Source organism: Canis lupus, chromosome 14 (genome assembly GCF_003254725.2).
Source record: "Canis lupus dingo isolate Sandy chromosome 14, ASM325472v2, whole genome shotgun sequence".
NCBI lineage: Eukaryota > Metazoa > Chordata > Mammalia > Carnivora > Canidae > Canis > Canis lupus.
The window spans coordinates 48,604,981-48,627,281 of NC_064256.1; the positions used below are offsets into that span (position 1 = coordinate 48,604,981).

The following is a 22,301-nucleotide window of genomic DNA, read 5'->3' on the forward strand; positions in this document are numbered from 1 at the left end:
CACAGATGTCCCTGCAATTCACCTCTTCTTATCACTCACCTTTTAAGTCATATACACATTTGAAGCTCCTCAGTTATTTTTACAGGCACGTTTCAGCATGGGGGCAATCTAGATGGTAAGAAAAAAACCCACGATGGTACAGGAGGGTAAGACAACACACTAGAGTATTTAGTCATTCCTTTGTGTTTTAGTATAGAGATGTAGGATTTAGCCATGGTGTAAGCATAATGCATAATTATCACATTGGGATGCTAAACACAGACATTGCATTCACTCTGTGCAAAGAGTGAGATCTGGTTCATGGAAAATGCAGGTTTTGCATTTTTCCAACAAAATAAGTGAGTGGGGGTGGAAGGAGACTGGCATTCTGGTGATTATTTCAGAATACTAATGCCTACGAGAAGCAGTGGCAATGCTGGCTGGTCTCCACTGCATTATGTCGACAGAAAATCGAGGGTTTCCCCTTCCTCTTTAGATGTCTTTTATGGTGGCAGCCCAACAGGTACTTTTGGTCAACCAACAAGTAATTCTTTTGGACCTTTATGAAGAAAATATTATCTGAGTGTTCAGGGAGAGCTAGGACAGGAAAACTAAATCAAGACTCAGGAAAAAAATGGAGGACAATTAAGTATCAGATCATGTGATCCTGAATATAAGGATCAGAGAAGTACGAAGAGGAGAGAAGGTCAGTGAGCCTTGGTGGTGGGGGGTTGGAAGTGTCAAGAAGCTTTCCAGGAGTGTGTAGGTTGGGTTGGGGTTGTGCAATTTTTTTAAAGATTTTATTTATTTATTCATGAGAGACACACAGAGAGAGAGAGAGAGAGGCAGAGACAGAGGCAGAGGGAGAAGCAAGCTCCATGCAGGGAGCCTAACGTGGGACTCGACCCCGGGTCTCCAGGATCACACCCTGGGCTGAAGGTGGTGCTAAACCACTGAGCCACCCAGGCTGCCCGAGTTGTGCAATTTTTAACCCTATAGGAGGTGAGGAAGAAAGGCTATACTGTATGTACAAGAGAAGGACAGAAACTAAGCCTGATGGTGGATTAGGCTCCAGACCAGGCCTTGTTACAATCTCACTTAGAATGTTTAACAATTCTGAAAGGAGGTGTAATAAGTATTCCTTTGAGGAGTTTACTTACTTGCTCCTGGTCACACAGCTTCTAAGCAGGAACACAGTGTTTGGATCAAAAGTTCTGAGTCTTCTCCAGCAACACGTCCTGTAGCTGCTGTCCTGTAGACACAGAGACTGGAGTTATGATCAATGCTTTCTGCATCAGGTCTGGTTCTTCCCTACAGCTCCCTCTCTGACGTTCCAAGCAACACAGAGACTGAGACACTCTGTTTCAGATTGGTGGGTTCCCAACTTGCTAATGCTTAGAATCATCTCAGGAGTTTAAAACAAACAAACAAGCGAATGAATCTGTTTCTAGACCCCACTCTGGACCCAATGAAACCAAATAGCCAGAGATAAGATGCTTATCTCATTTCCAATCATCCTCCAACACTTCACATACTACTATGAAAAAGTAGGTCAAATGATGCATGTGTAATACTATTGTCAAGTGATAAAAGTCTGTCAAATGAATAATTCATACAGTAGCTAAAATCATTGTTTATCCACTGATTTGATGACTATGAGTTGTTACCTTGGTTTGTTTCTTCAGTATTATATCATGGTCATTCTTTTGGGGGAAATAACTGTTTCTGTGTGATGAACATGAGGACTGATGGGCTCTTCCCAGTCCAGAGTCCATCTATTTGGAATGAACCCGAAGTGCATTTGACCAGCACTGCAAAAAGGCAGTCGCATGTTTCCTGGCATGAAGGAGGATCCACATACCAACTTTCCTTGCAACCCTGGCTCTCTTTTCATCCTAATTTAACCTAATTGTGTTAAAACTAGCCTCAACTATTCCTATTTTTTCCAGACTAAAATGTCAATGCTTTGTACCCTCTTTACCATTGTCCTATGGACTAGGAAGGTGGTTGATAGACCCTTGCTGGTTCTCCTAAACTGGCCCAACTCAACTCTGCTCACTGAGCTTTGTAGTAGGGTAGAAGATGGGAGATTGGCAAGTAAATTTACTTGATCATTATTAATTCTATTTGTAATCTGATTTAACCTCAAGTTGTAGATATGTTTTGGGTTGGATTGTGTTCATCAGGTTTATTTAAACATTGCTTGATTTGGTTGCAAATTGAAGTGCTTGATAAAGTGGTTTTATGATTTTTCCATCACTTTCTTTCTCTACCCATCCATTTTAGCATGCTATCAAGGCTTCTGCACTGCATCATCCAGATCTCATACAGACAAGTGATTGGAGATATGTGACAACGTGATTAGAAATACTGCAGTTCTCCAAGTTGAAGAGTGCTTCAGTCATAGACATAATTATTAGTGTAATAAAAACAGGAAAAATCTAAATGAGATTCACCTCCCTTTAGTATCCAATGGATCTCAGATGATAATTCAGCTTTGGTTCACTTTCCCTTCTGCATTTATTATTCCATTATTATAAAATGTCACTTTGCCTATAAAATATTTTGTCTTGCTGTCAAGTTTTATTTGGTTCAGCTTTTAAGTCAGGAGCATTTGTGGCTGAACACTCCTGTCTTTGCCAAAGGAATTTTCCAAGCTACAACGTTTGTTAGTTTTGTAAATACACACATTGTTTCTGAGGTAGTTTGGGAACAACGTTCCCTTAAAAAAAATACCTACTAAAGCAAAAGGCACACATTCACAATGTGACTCAGGTTCGATGAGAACATTCTTTATCGTATAAACTGAACTTTAAAAAATTGCTTTTAGAATTGATTTAGGTGGAAGAAAAAAAGGCAAATAATCTATGCTATTCATGGGACAATCGTCACTAGGGAGAATAGCAAACTGTTTGAAGCAAAAAGAAAAGAGTTCCTTAAAAGCTTTAACACGCATGAGATGATTCAGTTTTGCCACATTATCCTGGTCTGCTTCTTTCCCACCCACCATTTCAATTTCAGTGACCTTTTCCTTATCATCGGGCTTTCAAAACTGTCATCCAAATTTCCAGCTGCTTCTCCAGCATGTAAAACACCAGCCAACCTGGTAGGAACCCCAACTGTTGCCCTTTCCTCCTACTGCTCCTTCCTAAATAGAAACTCTTCATTAAATTAATTCTCTCCATCTAGTTTGATGGGCAGAAGCCTGTTACCAGGGGCATATCCTTTCCCTTAGTCTTTGAAAGGGGAACGAATCAAAGTACTGACTGTATTGAGATGAGAAACAGGTTTTTTTTTTCAAAAAAGATTTTATGTATTTGACAGTATGCTTGTGTGCTAGGGGAGGGCCAGAAGGAGAGGGAGAAGCAGACTCCCTGCTGAGCAGGGAGCCAGGATGTGGGGCTGGATCCCAGGAGCCTGGGATCATGAGCTGAGCCAAAGGCAGATGCCTAACCGACTGAGCTACCCAGGCATCCCAGAGAAATAGTTTTGGTAAAATAAATAAATAAATAAAAAATAAAAATAACAAAAAATTTAAAAATCCAATAGGAACTCTGGTTAATTGATGCATTCAGTATGTTTTAGTTCAAGCTCATAAGATTTGTCTGACCAGACATGTTTAGTGTTCTATCTACACTCTACCAGATTGCTTTCACCATACAATAGGCCTTCTTTATTGCTGATGTTTGCAGTGCATCCCTCCTAGGCATAAGAAGAGGCATGAATTATTTTTTAAGAACGCCAATGATTCTCATATAAATCCAGTTTTCAAGTGTTTGTCAATAGACAAGATAGCTTACCATCACCCATAAGGACACCAGCTACTTTTGATAAGGGTGTAACAAATTAATAGATTTTACTTATTTTACTTATTTTCAGGGAAGGGGCTTTACTTTGATGAGGTTTTGTCTTTGCTAAATATACCGTGGATGGGATTCCGACCTTTATCACAGCCCTGAACATGCTGCTTAGACCACTCTTTAGAATGTGTCACAATGGCTACTGTCAGCTTTCAGTAAAGACAACAGATGAGCACTAATGATTCATGGTGAGTGCCACACTGTTCTGTACGCACTTGTGGATTATCTCCATTTCAGGTTCCCTTGCTGTCAACTGGCTTTCATTAGAGATTGTCCGCTATGATTGAATAACCATATTTTAAGTCATATGCAATGTTACTATATGAATAAAGGCTAATGTAAAGGAAAGGGCCAATGGAGAAGGAAAATCCCAAGTTAAGTATACGAAAAAGACGACATTTTTTGTTAATTTACAATATAATCAAGGCCTTCTGATGTAGTGTCAGTCAACTTCTCACTGAAAAGTGAGGATGTGGGTTTGGAAGTCATCTCACTTAGTCATAACCAATGCCCAAGAGTGAGAACTGATAGATATTAGAAGGAAAAAGAGAAGAAGTGTGGTTGCAGCTGTAGAAAGGGAAAGAAGCAGAAAAAAACATTAATGTCACACAAAAAATTATAAACCACATACAAAATAATGGATCCATTCGTGATTGCTCTGTGAGCTTGCTCTGGCACTTACATCATCCCTCAATACATGAGACCTCTAGACCAAGAAGGTAAGGTGAAGGAGAGTGTACAGCAACTTTTTCAGGTGATCCCAGCCAGGAGAAAATGCAATAACTTTCACAGTTAAGTTCAAAAGCCAAGAGGCAGCAGACATCCCTGATTCAGCCACATAAACAGCTCTTTCATGGCTATTTGCAAAGGTGGGTTTTTGTACTAGGTCCGATTGTCTTGACAAATAGTGCAGCTGATAAAAACCTCCTGGCAAGGAACTTGCAGTAATTGAATAGATCCCTAGGCTGGCTGCCATCCGGGAATATAGTCCCAGACACCAGCTTGGCAGGGCCCCTGGGCTGCTCACCCTGGTCAGGAGTACCTCCCTGCTCTCAGAGCTAGAGGCTGCATTCTCACTTTAAAGGAGTCTCATTTCCTCCATTTTACAAGAACAATGGTTTTCAGCCTTCAGTGTGCCTGGGAATCCACTGAGCTTGGCTCACTTCAATTCTCCCATGCACAGAATAGACTGTGATTTAATGTGGATTTTCATTTCTGCCTCAACAGAATGGATTTCCTGCATGAATCACCTTTATTGTGGTTTTATCCTGGGCCACTTAGCCACGTTATAAATGATCTTTAGAGGCATGAGATAAATCTTCTGACCCTTTGATTTGCCAATTCTATGAACCAAAAAAGCTTAGGCTTATTTAGCAATCTATTTCCAAGGACGCCAACAGGGCTTTTGGTAGGTTGACGGCAGAAGACGAATGGGCAGTTTTGGGGCAGTCTATGAAATGGCTCGTGCGAGAGTTCCTTGTATTCCCTGCCCTGTCATTTGTCTTCCCAAATTCTGTTAGCAGATCTTCTTCTACCTCTGAAGTCATGCTGTGTGCAGAGCTCTATCTTTTCAAAGTTGCAACCTTGTTCCAAGTACCACCTTGAACAGGTTCCCCTGAATACTGACTGGGGCAAACCTTCATTTGGGGCAGTGTTTCTGGGCAGGATGGGCCAAAGTGAGTTCCAGGAACTTCCAGGATCAGCCTCATTAACTAGATGAAGCTATCAGGGTTCTTTTGTCCCCTTCTCTCTCCTAACACAAATACACAAAAAAGCAGGGATTGCATTTCAGGCAGTTGCCTTCAGAACAGATCTTTACATTTTTTTCTTTTACCCTCCACCAGTCCTTCCAAATCAATGTCTTCTCTTGGGAACTGTTCTAGTTGCTCAAGGCAGTTTACAAAGAGTAGATTTCCTGGGTGACCATGCGAACAGTCCCGCTGATGACAGGGGCCCTGTAAGCTCAGGACTGGCCTTGCTTGCCTGCACAAGATTGCTCTGCTTTTCTCTTTTGCACGTTTCCTTCCTAGAACCCAGCGTTCCTGTGATCTGTCCTTGTCAGGATCTGGCATTGATGTGTATAAGTAAATATCCAGAGGCAGCAGCCAGGCTAAGGAGCATAGCTAACTCCTCCTAAATTCACTGAAGCCTCGTGTCTGGGACTCCTCCTGTTACCTGCGGAGTTTGTCTTTTTGCAGGGGGATTAGTGCCACGGGAGGCAGCTGAGAGTCTTCCTCAATAGGCTGACTTTCAGCTCTAATGAGGCTTTCAGAAACAGCCTGGCCCTCAGCTAGATACGAGGAGAAGGGCATGTGGCTGACCCTCTGATGCAAGCTTATGGATGTGCTCTGTTGGTCCTTGTACGATAACAAATTGTGCCCATTTCACACACCAGTGCTTCTTCAAATTGATGACGAGTACCCCAAGAGGAACCTTAATTGGATATGAGTTACCAGCTGCAAAACCCAGAAGTTCATCTCCCTGGCAAGATGGAAATTTGGCAGTAGTTTAAAACTTTTTTATTCTGAAAGTATAGACACTATGAGGAGTTGCAAAAATAGTACAGAGAGGTCCCATGTTTCCACTACTCAGCTTTCGCCGATGATACCATCTTACATAATAGAGCACAGTAACACAATCAGGGAATTGGCCATATTTTCATAGCAAGGGAGAATAAGCATCAAAAAGCCTCAAATGTACACTTAGTATTTAGAATTTTGGTCCAAATTTACTTATTTACTTAAAGAATGGCTATAAATTAGTCACAAATGGGCACTCCATATGTGCCCCAAAAGAAGGATCCTATTAAAAGACCTTTCAAGCTAGTTTGATCTTTATTCCTGCACAGAAAAGATTCTATGCAAAACGTGGTGCATTATTCAGAAAGTGGGGCTTTCAAAAATAAGGGACCTTCAAACAATCTTATTTACCTTTAAAAATAGGTGTTCTTGGCTAATCAGGTCACTTCTGGCATCTTTTTATGGAATCCAATTCCCCAGATATCTTGACCACTATGTTGGTTGAATGAAGCTTAGGAAGAATGGAAGGGCCAGCTTTTTAAATAGTCACATATCTATGATGGGTTGGCGAGGTGCGGTTGACATTTATTTATTACATAGGAGATAGGAGCTCAGCTCCTGAACTCAGGTCAGGTTTAAGTCCTAGGCTTGCCCATTATCAGAAGGTTGACTTTGAACAAGTTCCTTGACTATTCTAAGCCTCATTTTTCTTAAGCATAAGATGAGGATGACATACTACGTGAGAAATTCGTGCCAAATGATAGGAAACTCTCAGGCGTATAGTAGGTGCTCAATAAATTTTAGCTATTGTTCTGAATAATCATTTCTGATTAGGGTATTCTGGGAAATAATTTTTATTCCATTCCATTTCTTTAAAGCTGGTCCAGGTAATCTGTGAAATATCTTCCAGTTTTATGGTATGAAAAGTAGCTGCAGAAGATTTATTGTTCCTCATATTTGGAAAACCACTTGGATTTCCATTGCCGTTATTACTTTCAAATAGTAACTGCTCAATATCCCATGATGCATTATAAATCATTGTATAACTTCCAGATTATTAACTCTTTGTTGATAAGATACGTGTATAATAAAATAGCCTAAAATTGGATTAAAACATAATCACAGGGTTTTCAAGTCTAAGGTTAATATTACTTAGGTCCATATAACTGATCTGAAGTTAATACATCTAGATCCATAGTTATGTGGATGTTACTTTCTTCAAGAATGTAGCAGATATCATTGGAAGTGCTTGTAACAATTAGTGAAAGATTAAGGAACCTTAATTGTTTTTGAAAAATTTTTATTTGTTATGAAAAGTAGATCTGTTACCATGGTTGCCTATGTCTTATTTATAATTATAGGCTTTCCTTTTCTGGTAGTTAAAGTAGTTTAGGAACCAATAGCAAATCCACCCTTTCAACATCAGCCCTACTTTAGTTGATAATTAATTAACAAATCACTGAAAATTGCAAGTAAATAAAAATGTTAGGCTTTAAATTTTACACTGTATCCCCAAAACATGTTTTTGCTTCTTTTTATTTTATTTTGTTTTGTTTTATTTTATTTTATTTGCTTCTTTTTAACCAGAATGCTATACCCCCATTTATGTAGGGATGAATTACTAGGAAAAAAATATCTCAAAGTTTTTATGTGAAGGATTAATCAGTAAATAGTGTTGGGAAAATGAAAGGAGTCTTAATTTTGGCATTATGAGGTTTTGTTGCCAGTTAATGTGATGCTTTGTATACAAAGACTGCTCCACAGTGATCTAGCACAGAAGGCAGATTTCAGTGACTGGAAATATGTCCTTTTAGGGTTTATATTTCAAAAATCAACACCTCATTAACGACTCAGGTCTTTTGGCTCCTTATAATGAGAGCCAGCCCAGGTGAATTACTGTATCAGAAAAGGGAGCTTGTGTTGGTAGCACCAAAGCAGAATGCCCAGGACCAAAACCCAACTCTCTATTAAATAATTGTCACTAGCAATGTGCATCTATGCTTTCTTGGGTTTCCTCTTCTGGGGAGAGGAAGCAAAGTCACTGCCTTTAAATTTCTGTGAATTGTGTTTTCAGAGTACCAGAAATATTAGAAAACATTTGTTTCAACTTGGTTTCTAACAGTGTAGTCTCAGACAAATAGAAGAACCCTGGGGCCATCAGCAAGACCTTCTAGGTAAACAGACTGGTTGATCAACATAGGGAAACAGACTGGTTGATAGAGTTTCTAAAGAAAATTTAAGGTAATGTCTGATACCTGGACATGGAACTACTATCCGAGCATAAAATTAACGATGGAAGGAATCACCAAGAGAAATACTATATTTGACTTCTTAGAAAAAAAGAGCTTTCACAGGTTCAAATAGCATAAATATAATTATATACCAAACAGGAGCAATATTTAGCCACTAACAGGTACAGGAAAACCAGAATGTTTTTAATATTTAACAGATTTATATTTTTAAGAAAGGGCAAAGAGTCACTGAGGTAGCAAATGATAGAAAGAGGCAATTCACACTAGACGAAATATAACTGCTAGTACCTATACTAAGAAAGCACATAAAGTTGCTAATATTAAACTAATGGAACATAGAAACAACAACAAGATACTGTCTTTTCTTTCAGGAAACTAGCAAAGAATTAAAATGCTGGCTATGCAGTATTATCTTCCAGTGTTGGTAAAGACTTCATCAGTGTAGTGAGAGCCCTGGGCTCAGGAGTTGGATTATCTGGATCCCAAATCTGGTTGTATGACTTTGGAAAAGTTATTATGTGACTTCTTTGCACCTCAGTCTCTCCTTTGTAAATAAGTATAAAATAATACCTACTTCATATTGCTGTCATTACAGTTAAATGAGATAATACAATAAGGCATTTAGCATGGTGTCTGGCACACAAGACGCTAAAAAAAAAAAAGGTAGCTGCTGTGAGCTACTATTACAGTCCTACCCACTGCTGGTAGAAGTTTAATCTACAAATTGTAATAACACCAGAATATTTTATGGCAATACTTAATCAAGAGCCTTTAAAATAGTGAAGTCTATTTTTAGGAAACTGTTCCAAGGAAGTAATCTGTTGTGCACAAACACTGGGTGCACATGATATGCACAAACACTATCTTTAGATGGTCATAAAGATAAAATATTCCAAATGATCTAAATGTTCAACAATAGAGAAATGAATTTAACTTGATTACACGACATGCTCTGTCGTAGAACACGGCATGACTATTACAATTGTGCTTCTTAAAGAGGTTTTAATGACTGGCATATGATTATGAAAGAACATGAAAGAAGCAGAAATGAAATTATATTTACAACACCTCAATTATGTGAACACAGATATAAATTGAAGACATAAATACAGAAAAATGTGAAGGAAACAACAACTATGTTAGTGGCTGTTGTTCCTGGGCAGTGAAATTATGGGTATTTTTTTAAAAATAAACTTTTCTGTGCTTGCTTTTTCTACAATTGAGATGAAACCTGAATTCAGAGAAGAAGATTAGAGATGGTGCAGTGGGACATATCTTTTGCTCCTCATAAACTTTAAAAGCTCTATGAGGAGAAACAAGAGGAAAAAAATCTGTCAGAGACACAAATATAAACACATTTATGTTTTGATCTGACTTGTCCTTGTATGGGCTAGACTTAACCTCTCCCCACAGGCAATTTTCTTTCCATAACTACAGTCAATCGGTTGATCAACCATGGTTGTCGTGGGTCTACTGTACGCCAGGCCCCGGGCCACTCAGGGAGGACCAACCACGTTGAGCAAAGCGGAGCCTGTCTCCATTGAGCTCACAGTCAGGGGAGTATTTAGCAATTCCAGATAATAGTCTCAACAAAAAAAGCTCAGGCCCTCCTGTATTTAGAGATTTGTAAAGTTGCTGGAGTTGTTCTTTAATTTAAAAAAATTTAGGGGCACCTGGGTGGCTCAGTCAGTTAAGCATCTGCCTTTGGCTCAAGTCATGATCCCTGCATCCGGGGACTGAGCCCCAGGAGGACAAGCTCCATGCTCGGTGGGGAATCTGCATCTCCCTCCCCGCTTGTGTGTTCTCACTCCTGCTCTCTCTCTCCCTCTCAAATAATCACAATCTTTAAAACATATATAAACTCCTATTTTTATGTTGATTATGAGGGATTAAAAAAAAAAAAACCTGAAAAGAAAAAAACAAGATGTCCAAAGTGTCTGAGGTGCTGGCCTTGTAGAAGTGGCTGGAGGAAAAGTTAGCTTGGGTCTTAGGAGGGAGTTGATGTTTGAGGACAAAGAGTTGCCAGCTGTGCTCCAGGTCACAGAGAATGCCTTTGTTTGTTCTTGGAAACTGTTGCTTTTGTTCACCAACTCCCCCACCCTGCCCCAGAGAAAGCAGACAAACAGTCACAGTCCTGGCGTTCTGTTCCTTTGTAAAGCACCCTTATTCCTTCTTCTGTTAGCATTTCTACCATTTCGTGACCTTGATAAAGATAATTAAGCAAGCAATGAAAATGACTCAAAAGAAAGCAGATTCATGTGAAATGATTTCCCAGTGTGGAAGAATAAGCTCCTTTTTCTGCCCCATATTAAATAGACATTCACATATTTGCATTCATATTTGTGCATATGCACACACACATCTATGCACACAGAATAATGCAGATAACGCTCGCTTAGCAATGAAAACTCTGAAGCGGATGTAGACATTTTTGTTAAGAAAGAAAGTACACTGTGCTATTAGTACGTGAAAAATAAGAAGATTTATATAACTTGAGGAGGCCATCAACCTTTTCTATAAATGTTATGACTGTGTGGTTATAACCACAAGTAAAAATAGATTAGAAAGACTTGTTTGAAATAATAGTTCAACTACCCATGGCTCAACCACCTGCAGCTTCACTTTTTGGGACAACAATCAAGAATGAGAAAATAAAAGTATAGCCAGTATAGACACTGCCAATTATCTGCCACTTTACTAATGCCCCCACTGGGCCCCCCCAACTCTTCTGCACTCTATCCGTGTTTCTAACAAATTAAACGTAGCTATCAGCCTTCTAAGACTTCTGCAGATTAGACATAGAAGGAGCCCTCCTGGGCGAATGGGTAGCATAGTCTGTTAAGTGTCCAACTCTTGATTTCGGCCTAGGTCATGATTTCAGGGTCATGAGCTCAAGCCCCGAGTCAAGCTTTGCACTCAGCACAGAGTGCTTGAGACTCTCTCCCCCTCTGCCCATCTTCTCTGTCCTTCTCTCTCTAAAATGAATGCATGAATGCATGAGTGAATAAAAAGAAGTCCTTCCTACTGCTTTAGTGTACTGATGGCAACATGAAATAACAACCGAAAGTAAGGAAGAAAAAATCAGAAAACCATAAAATGTAGATGCAAAAAGTCCAGGAACTAAGTTGCCTGGTTTCAGACACTGTAGAGGAATAGTCCTCAGCAAACCCTGAAGAAATGGCTACTTAAAAACACGTATGTACAGAATACATTTTCACACAGATTGTGCTAAGTGGTTTTTTTTTTTCATTTAAGTAAATTCTACCCCCAACATGGGACACAAACTCACAACCCCCAAGATCACGAGTTGCGTGCTCTACCAATGGAGCCAGACAGGTAACCCATGATTGTGCTAAGCCTTAAAGAAATGGTGAAGTTAGAGTGGTGGGAAATTCTTCTCAGTGTATTGTCCATTTACAAATATCTTAAAACAAGTGAGCCTAAAGGAGTAAGATTTTGACTCTACAAAAAAATCTCATTTAAACTAAAAAAAAAAAAAAAGAGAAACTCATTTCAGGTGGTTCTGGAGAACACACACACACCCCCATATGCACATATTCCTGTACAATAATTAGCCACGCTTGAGGAAAATGTTTTCCTTTGTGACTAAAGCTAGAGAAAAAAAAAACTGCTTTGGTTTAAGAAAAAAAAAAGGTTTTTGAAAATATCCACAGGGAACAAGCAATACATTTCTTTAAACTGCAGATATCAATGTAATTACTTCAAAAGGCAGATCAATGTGGTTTGACTTTTGAATATCTAATAAAACTACCACGCATTCCTCCCAGAAGAGATTCATTTTCATTGCATTCCATAAAATACATTTTTGCCATTCTACAAAGCTCAAACTGCTTTCCACATATTCTATTACACACAAGATTGAAATGTGCCTCTCTGATTTTTCTTACAGTGATAGTAACTTAGTAAAAGATTCACCTGGAGATTTTATAGTGAAATCTATAACCCCTGATCTTCAAGATACAGCTATAGGAAGCTGGAAAAAAAAAAGTTTCTGAACATCACAAACTTGTCAACTGGGATTTCTTACTAGTAGACAGATTTAGAGCAATCTAAACCTAGTTCTCGGAGTTCTGCCTAAAAATCAACTCGAGTATGTGTTAGGAAAACAGACTCAGGTTCCGACTTCATTCTCACCATTCTGATGCAATAATTCTGAAGTGTGGCAGCGTGGCCTAGGAATGTGCATTTAACTGCCCACCCCTGGTGCTGAGGGACTGACTTTTTGGGAAGCCCTGATATCCCCAGAGCCATTGGAAGAGGCTTTTCCATTCCTTATTTATGGTTTCTCAGTGTGTGTGTGTGTGTGTGTGTGTGTGTGTATTTATTAAATACACTGGAATTCTAATATAAGATACTTCCCTGTTTTCAAGTTTAAAATTATCCTCTCCTTCAGTTTTGACCTTGCTACATCAAATGTATACATCCATTTGACAGCTTTTTTTGGTCTTGACTGCACCACCTAGTGTGAAGAGAGGTAATTGCAGGTTCTTTTGAAAACGCAAAATGATTTGAATGCTTTTAGGACTCTAGGTAGAGATGTAGCAACCAGACTTTTCCATCTAGCATTTCAATAAGATAGGGACTTCCTATGGTTTCTCTAAAGCATCATTAAATCTTAAGCTCTTAGCAACTATATATGATATCAAATATTTAATTTATGATTTATTTATTATTGCCGGAACAAATATTTTGTTTAGAGCCGAAATTTCTTAAATATTTAGACTGGCATTTCATCATTTTGTATACAATACATGTATATTTTATGGCACACTAGGCACCTTGGTATAGTGTGTACTTTCAACACATGTATAATGTAATATATGCCTATTTTAGATTTAGGCCAGAGCATTAGTTAACCTTCTGAATTATTACCAAAGTTGATATTTGAGTCTTTGCATTTGCGATAAGATGTTAGTAAAAAAAAAAAAATTCCTTGCTTTATACCTGGTCAGCATTATAATTCCCAGTTCTCATGCTGTTCCTTCTCCTTAATGACAATTTGTTGAGTAACGTGGCACATTCTGGTTTTAAAAACAGGCTGGGGATCCCTGAGTGGCGCAGCAGTTTAGCGCCTGCCTTTGGCCCAGGGCGCAATCCTGGAGACCCGGAATCGAGTCCCACGTCGGGCTCTCGGTGCATGGAGCCTGCTTCTCCCTCTGCCTATGTCTCTGCCTCTCTCTCTCTGTGTGACTATCATAAATAAATAAAAATTAAATAAAAAAATAAAAACAGGCTGCCTTTATAAGAGATACAGGAAAATTACTGCCTTAAAAAGCTTATTTGACAAATGACACCAGGCAGAAAACTTAATATTGTGCTGAATATGAAGCCACAAACATAAATGGGTATTATAGCATTTCCTATGCTAAGATTTCATGAATAAAATAGGAGAAGCTAAGTTCTGTTCTTGTTCCACCCAAAGTTGCAAATTAGGAGTGCATTTTGGTACATACTTCCCAAACTATGCCTAATTTTAAAAATACCTAAATGGGGGCACCTGGGTGGCTCAGCAGTTGAGCAACTGCCTTCGGCTCAGGGCATGATCCCTGTCTCGGGATCGAGTCCCACATTGGGCTCCTTGCAAGTAGCCTGCTTCTCCCTCTGCCTGTGTCTCTCTATGCCATGACATCTGGCGAGAGGACTGGTTGAAATAAGTCAGTCAGAATTTTTCAGAATGTACATCCACAGAACTCTACTTACTCTGAAGGTTTATAAGTGTACTTGACAAAACGGCATCATGTTCAAATACCTCTTAGAACCGTCATATTCAACAATGTCAGCAATTGGATATTTCAGAATGTAGGATATTTCAGAATGTTTAAATTCATTTATCCTTTCTTCACGGAATAGCTCATGAAACAAGAGTTTCTAGGAACTAACTTTAGGAAATGTTGGTTTCATAGATTGTTTTAACTCAGACGTATTTTACACACATACACCTATATTGAGGTGCATGCGTCATACCTTAAACACAGATTTGGAAAAACTGGACCATTGTTCTTTGTGCTCTGTAATTTACTACATAGCTTACTGTTAATGTGGGAATAGTGTCTTAAAAACGTATGTTAGGGGCAGTCCGGGTGGCTCAGTGGTTTGCTGCTGCCGCCTTCAGCCCAGGGCCTGATCCTGGAGACCTGGAATCCAGTCCACATCAAGCTCCCTGCATGGAGCCTGCTTCTCCCTCTGCCTGTGTCTCTGCCTCTCTCTCTCTGTCTCTCATGAATAAGTAAATAAAATCTTTAAAAAAACCTGTACGTTAAACTATCCACTGGAAAACAGAAAACATCATTTCACGGTGAAATCTAGCGTTGAGAATTGCTACACAGAATATAGGCTCTGTCCTCAAGACCTCAGCTGGGCAGACATGGAAGAGATAGTTTTAGGATAACGCAGAGAAGAGGTCGTTGAGCTACTGCTACAGAATGCCCTGGGAGACCATGAAAATGGAAATTGTTCGTTTGTTGGACATACTTCATATGATGGACAATAGGTCTTGGAGGACACAATGCTTGAGCTGAATATTGAAGCATAAATAGGGATAAGTAATTCAAAGAACTGGAGTGAGGTGGGGCATGTGCTGTAGGCAAAGGGGCAGCCCCAGGCACAGAAGATTTGAACCCAAGCGTTCCAGCATGCTAGTGAAGACGACAGAGTATTCAAAATGACTTTTATGGGCTCTTGCCTTAAACTCATTTCAGAAATTAGTGATTTCTTCCTTTCTCTTATCTGTATTATTTTTTCATAAGCTACCTCTACCAAATTTATACTTATCTATCCGCAAATAAATAGTGGCTTGGTGGGTGGTAATGCAGTGGACGTGGATGCCCGGGGCCCTATTCTGCATACAGGTTTAAGGCAGATTTCTCAGGCTTTGGTGAGCTTTCATTTAGCATACTTCTACAGGCTTAAGATTCCCTGATACTCTGAGCAAATGAAGAAGGTGAAAAATGTGCAGTCCCTAGAATGTCCTGTTACCAAGGCAGGTCCTCTGTCCATATTTCTCCGGCACTTCAGGAAGCAGAGAGGCCCAGCATGCAATGCACTTCAGTCGTTCTGGGTGGGGGGTGGTCACTGTTTCTGACTACACGGAGAAAGGAGAGGTGCTCTGGGCAATGGCTGACTGGTATTCTGGGTGGTTTACAAATGTCTATCCAGGCATCAGAACAGTGCCTGTAAGGCAGAGTCTGTAACAGGAGGATGAAGTTGGGAAGGGATGAGGGATATCTGTCTATACTTCAGAATGAAAGCCTCCATTATTTTCAGAGGTAAAGCACCAACTAATCAGTTGCTTTTGTCTATCATTTGACTTTGGAGATGCAGAAATTTCTCCCAATCCTGGCAATAGTCCTTTGAAAAAAATTGTATTTTATGACTATCATTAAAAGAAAAAAAAAACTAACAAAAAACACCCTTTGTATGTATTTTTTGTGGAAAATAGGAGAGCCTGTGTCAGGCTGTTAGCCAGATATGAGTTTTAACCAATTTTTTTTTGAAAATTTGTAACAAATAATGACATCTTGGAGCTATTTCTCTCTGCAGAAATGAGCACAGCTATTTATTTGTTAATTTCCACATGAAAAGCATAATTTTTAGAAGCATCGTATAAAAGAATCACTGTGCACACAGTACTTTATTCCAATGTTTATATTCACTTGGACCTTGTTAGGACAATTTTGAAGTTAATATTAATAGTTTCATTGATGGATGGCTTAACTGTTTCTTCCAGGTGAGGCTATAAGGTTCAGGGAAAATTCATTATGGTAGATAGTTGTGTGTGTGGTGGGGGTATATTAGGCAATGTTTGGTTAAATTAGCAGATAAATTCCATGTTTAACTGAAGATTGCCCAAGTGAAAATGAACCCATGTCAGCCAGTTTCTGCCCATAAATATGTCAGAGACTCCAGGAGATTGAGAGGCTGGCATTTCTGGTTTGAGCTGTGAAAATAACGAGGCCAGAGTATCCAGTGCAATGTTCTCTAATAACAGTCTCATTTTGCAAGGTCATGTTGCTCAAGGTCATCCTTAAGTAGCTACTGTTTTATTTCAGTAAGGTCTCTAGCCCTTACTTAATTCCAGTTCAAAAAAAAAAAAAACAAAAACAAAAACAAAAAAACAAGCTTGTCTTTAAAATGACAGCATTGAGGTAAGCAATAGCCACAGAATGCCTAAGGGTGAATGTCAGCTTGCCATTCCCTGGAGGTAAATACATATATATAAACTTTAAGTTTTCAGGTTTAATCACCATCCCTCTTCTCTTATTCATTAAATGTATAAAATGTCTCCTTACTTATAAGACCATATGTATAAAGTATTATAAGCTAACACAATTGAGTCCTTATTAATGAAATGATCTTTCAACCTACACAGATCTTTTCCAGTTCTTTTTAAGAAATCTGCAAATTAGACATTATTATTATTCTTACTTCATAGATGAGGAAACTGAGGACCGCAGGTTCCAGTCCGTTGGATGGTGGAACACAGGAGGTGAACCCTTTTCCATTGACGTGATCAGAAGTCCTTGGGCTACTAGTTGAGGGCTCTTTCAACCATTGCAATGGTCTCTGGATATAGATTGTGCTAGAACTTTATTCTCCTGTAGGGGAAAGTTTCCTTTACATAGATTATACAGTAACAGTTTAAAAAATATTGCTTTATTTTAAAACTCTATAAAATCTGCCTAACAATATTACAGCAAGTTTGTTTAATATATAAGAGGGGAAAGTGTGTTTTTTAAAGATTTTATTTATTTATTTATTTATTTATTTATTTATTTATTTATTTATTAGAGACACAGAGAAAGAGGCAGAGACACAGGCAGAGGGAGAAGCAGGCTCCCTGCAAGGAGCTCAATGTGGTACTCAATCCTGGACCCCTGGAATCATGCCCTGAGCCAAAGGCAGACACTCAACTGCTGAGCCACCCAGGCGTCCCAGGTAAAGTATTTTAATGCCAATGTGGAGACTCACTGAGGCCCTCCAGAATTAATATAAAGATTATTTGAGCGCAAAGACATTTGAGATTTAATGAAGCAGCAAAAAGTTTCCTTTACAGAAATTTTGGAAGTGGGGCTGCCAAGAATCCCCTCTCTGGGGGATTTTTGTTTTTTAGACATTTTGTTTTTTTATTCATGAGAGATCATGGGATCAGCCCTGGGCCGAAGGCAGGGGCTAAACCGCTGAGCCACCCAGGGATCTCTGGGGGGATTTTTATGACCATAGAGAAAAAAGTTAAGACCAGTCTGACTTGCATAAACATTATCACAAACTTTCTTATTCGTTCTCCTAGAAAGCCATTTGTTCCTCCTGTAGAAGCCTTTTTCTTCTCCTCCCCTCCCCACACTAAGTTAGGTATATAACTCCCATCTTTTCTGTTCAGAAAGCCACTTGTTTTGTGTATTCCCATATACGTATAAATAAGTTTTGGTTGTTTCCCTGTTAACCTGTAAGTTTATATTTAATTTGTAGGCCTCTAAGACATGAAGGTAAGAGGGTAGAGTAAAAATGTTTCCTTTCCTACACCATTACCCCAAATCAAATACTTCTAATTTTTTTATTGTAATACAAAGCGTGTAACATAGTTTATCTTTTTTACATATTTGAATGCAGTCCCTTTTATTGACTTACTTTGTAGTAATTGCAAATATCTATACCTTTTTCATAGATAATCATTCTATTAGATACAATTTATTGAGTACTATCTGGTGCCAGTAAGTGGGATAAATTATTTCATGTTTCAGTCCATCCAATTTTCTCATATCTTTAAGGCAGATGTCAGTATTTTGTATATTGCAAATGAAAAGTTTAAAAATCAGAATGATTAGCCAGTTTGGCAAATATAACACAGCTAATTAGCAGAGTGAGGCACCTTGCTTTTCTTCAAAATTATCAATTTAATGACAATACATGATTCAATCCACGGGTTCTTCTATGGTACATCTAACAAGATTTGTTGAGCATTAGGTCACTTCCAGACTTCAATAAATAACAGAACTAGGAAGTGTTTTGAATGTTGCCTTCCCCACTATTTGGGTTACTTCTTTCCGAGAGATTCTCAGAATGTAGTTCTTAGAGTCCAACATTATGGATATGTTGGATTATGGATATGGATATGTGGTTCATGATACATCATTACCAAATCGCAAAAGCATTTTTTTCAATTTGTATAGTAGCCACTATGAAATCTAAGTTGTACTTTGCTTTTGTCCGACCTTTGTCTGGGAGTCTTTTTTTTTGCATGTTACAGCTATAAAACAAATTATAAGTACCCATGGAGGGGTTTTAAAAAACACTTTACAGATAGTTCCCCTCATGGTATGGGACTAGTGATATATGAGATACACTGTCGGTCCTCAGGTCAGTAATCAGGACCCAGTGGTATATTTAAAAACAGACAGGATGCTCAAATGCATATAATAAGATAGTGTAATTCTCCCATTTTATCCCTTCCTGGTTGGATTCATGTTTGGGCTTTACAAACCAAAAAGGCAAAAATCTAAAAATTATTTATTGAGGAATCAGAAAGTAAAGCCCATGAATCAAGATTCACAGAGGTGAAATGACTCAACTGGGAGGAATCCCTGCAGTTTTCAGGTGGCATGAGAAAGAAGACCAGCTCTTCCAGATGTGGGATGCAGTAAAAAGGGCACAAATTTTGAATAAGAGCAAACTGGGTTTGAGACCAACTCTTTTACCTACTTGCTGTGTGACCACAGACAAATACTGATCTCCTGGGGTCTCGGTGTCCTCATCTGTAACATGGGGATAATATCCTTTTCAAATAGTTGCTGGAAGGGTTGAATGAGATAATGTGGTAACATAACCCACAGGAGAAAGATACTCACCAAATGCAGTGTGGTGGCTTCCCTGCTCCAGGGAGAGGAATGGGACTCAGGAGAGGAGCCATTTTGCCTGATACTTTACATCTTTTGTACAAATGCACAAAGATCTGAAACAAGTAGGACAAAATATTGACATATGTTAATCCGGAACAGTACTTGTTAAATCATTTTCTGTAGTCTTTCTGTTTTTCTCTTCAAGTTTTTAATTAAGCTCTTCTGGTGTCTGGCATATAGGGAACACCCATTATGGATTCAGATGCTTTCTCACACCCCTTGTCAGAAGCCGGCATCTCTACCCTGGAAACCAAGGAAACAAATTCTGGCTTGTAAACCTGAGCCAGGTGGAATGTGCCTCTGGGGAACTGCGCATCCACCTTTTATAATGAAGTTCAACACATCGAGCTCACCCTCTATTGTGCAGACTGGGATAAACACCAGCACCCCTGTACTGTCTTCTTCAGCTTTATCATTCAGTGCAGAGACATGGCATTTTATGTGATCTATAGTCTACAGCTGGATTCCATTTTCCATATGGGATTTTCTATCAAGGAAAGCTGTTTACATTTTAATTTACTGTAGCATGCAACTCCTGCCAATGTATGTGTCACCATGATTTCCAATTTGGAGCCCTCCCTTCCCTACAATGATGTTTATTTAGTCTATACAGTTTGTTTAGAGTGTCCTCATGGAAATTCTGGATTTAGGGGTATGAAAGTGACTCTTGAGGAGCTCCTGAATGTGGTGGGGCTCCTCTTGAAACCTGGCTTTCCTGAAGCTTATAATAAATCAACAGATCACCATGTATAGCAGGGTGAGCTTAGAGATGACCCCAAGCTATCTTCATGTTGCAACAAATACTCACATAACATACAACACATGGTTCATCAACTCAGAGGGTTTTCAGCCTTTAAACAACACTGGGCTCCCGAGTCATTTAGTTGTTCTTTTTTGATCTCTCAGCTTCCCATCTTTGTTCCCTCCCATTCTTCCCTCACCTCGACCCTGAGAAAGGAAAAGAGAGCATTCTGGAGACAGAAATTAAATTAATTGAGCCCAACCTAGTGTGCATTGTGATGGACTCCCCCATTATTTCAATTCTATGGAAAAAGACTCATTGTTCACACACGCTGGACTCATTGAGATCAGTATTTTTCCACTGCCAGAGAAAAAGAAACATAGTTTTCTTTCTTTCTTTCTTTCTTTCTTTCTTTCTTTCTTTCTTTCTTTCTTTCTTTCATTCTTCTTTCTTTCTTTCTTCTTTCTTTCTTTCTTTCTTTCTTTCTTTCTCTTTCTTTCTGGAAGAATAGATACAGGGGACATGTGGCTGTCAGCTCGCTCAGGGATATGCACAGAGGAATTTCAGAATGTTTTAGATATCACGGAATTGTAAGTTAACAGCTGACAGAGGTAGTTACGGAAATTAGACAGTCTTTCAAATCATTTATCAGAGTGCTTACAATTCCCATTTCAAGGCAGGTGAAATAATAATGCATATTTGAAACTTGAATCATATTCGATGCTTGCAAGAGAAAGACTATCTGCATCCAAATTATTTGAATAAATGGAAGAACCAGAACTGCCTGGGCAGATACTGCTGCTGCCACTGTTTTAACATGATGCCTAGCAGCAGCCAAGGGAAAAGGCGAAGAGAGCTGATGCTCATTGCCATTAAACAGAACTGTCCTTGCAAATCCATATGTCATCCATGCTGCTTTCAGGCTGTTTGAAACAAGAAGTCAGAAAACAATCCGCAGCCTTACATGTGGCAGCAAAGGGTCTGGCTTCCTTCAAGTGAGAAGAGAAAACCCTTGTCATGAAAATGTTGCTCCCTTCCTTGAAAATGTTTCCCTTGGTGTTCTAAAATAATAAAACGGCAATAGGCTTTTAAGCCAAAAAGCAAACTCCTCCAGGTAATTATAGTGCATAAAGGATAACTGGAAAATATGTTGTGGGAAACCAAGGGAAGGAAAGATATTTTCCTTTTTTTTTTTTTTTTTTGATGTTTGGCAATGTAGCATCTTTATGATATTTGGTTATGGCAATGTAGCTCGGCTGGGTGGAAGGAAAACACCTAAAAACCCCAAACCCATCAGTTTTACAATAGTGTTTCAATAGGGTTTCTGCTGAGATTTAGAGCAGTACTAAGTGCCCTTTTGTGGCAACATCCATACAGGTATTCATTGAGTACTTTGCAAAATGATGTGGGTAAATGATATACAACTCAAATAAAACAAAAAAGACTAGTCAAGTTGAAATCCTGTTAATGCCAGAAAACCCAGCACGGAGCAAATATTTTCATGTGATAATTTAAATGGTGGCCTAATATAACCAAGATACGCAGTGGGAGAGTTGTTTATCCTCTGTCCTCTAATGTGGTTGTCCTAGAAAGACGTTCACTTTTAAGGATGGCATTTAATTAAGACTGTAAATTACAGAAGATGTAAGAATGGTCACAAAACCAAAAGTCAGGGGAAAATGCCACCTTGACTCTCTTCTGCCCTCTGCTGGGTGGTGCATATATATCCTTCTTGTGCAGGGGGGCAGGGGGAGGGGGGAAGGTGTGCATTTCTCCTGTTTGATTCCTCCCAGAAAACAATGCTAAGGCGGGTCTGGATGTGATAAATATCTCCATTCTGGTGAACCTTGGAGATAAATATCATGGGAGTGAATGGGGTGTTTATTTCTTTTCTTTTACTAGTTATAAAATTATGATAAGACATACATAACACAAAGTCTACCCTTTTCACCCAATATACGTGTACAGTTCAGTGGTATTAAGTACAGTCAGCTCCACCACCACCATCCATCACCAGAACTTGTTTCATCTTGCCA

At 39.0% G+C, this 22,301-nt stretch overlaps 1 long non-coding RNA gene across 1 annotated transcript; it reads right to left on the bottom strand.

Moving 5' to 3' along the window:
- Positions 1-1,139: 1,139 nt before the first annotated feature.
- On the bottom strand, positions 1,140-21,296 carry LOC125752491 (uncharacterized). The gene is made up of 4 exons (XR_007402106.1): positions 20,332-21,296; positions 19,473-19,576; positions 17,056-17,225; positions 1,140-1,231 (listed from the first exon to the last, which is right to left on the bottom strand). It is a non-coding gene; the product is annotated as an uncharacterized LOC125752491 (long non-coding RNA).
- Positions 21,297-22,301: the final 1,005 nt, after the last annotated feature.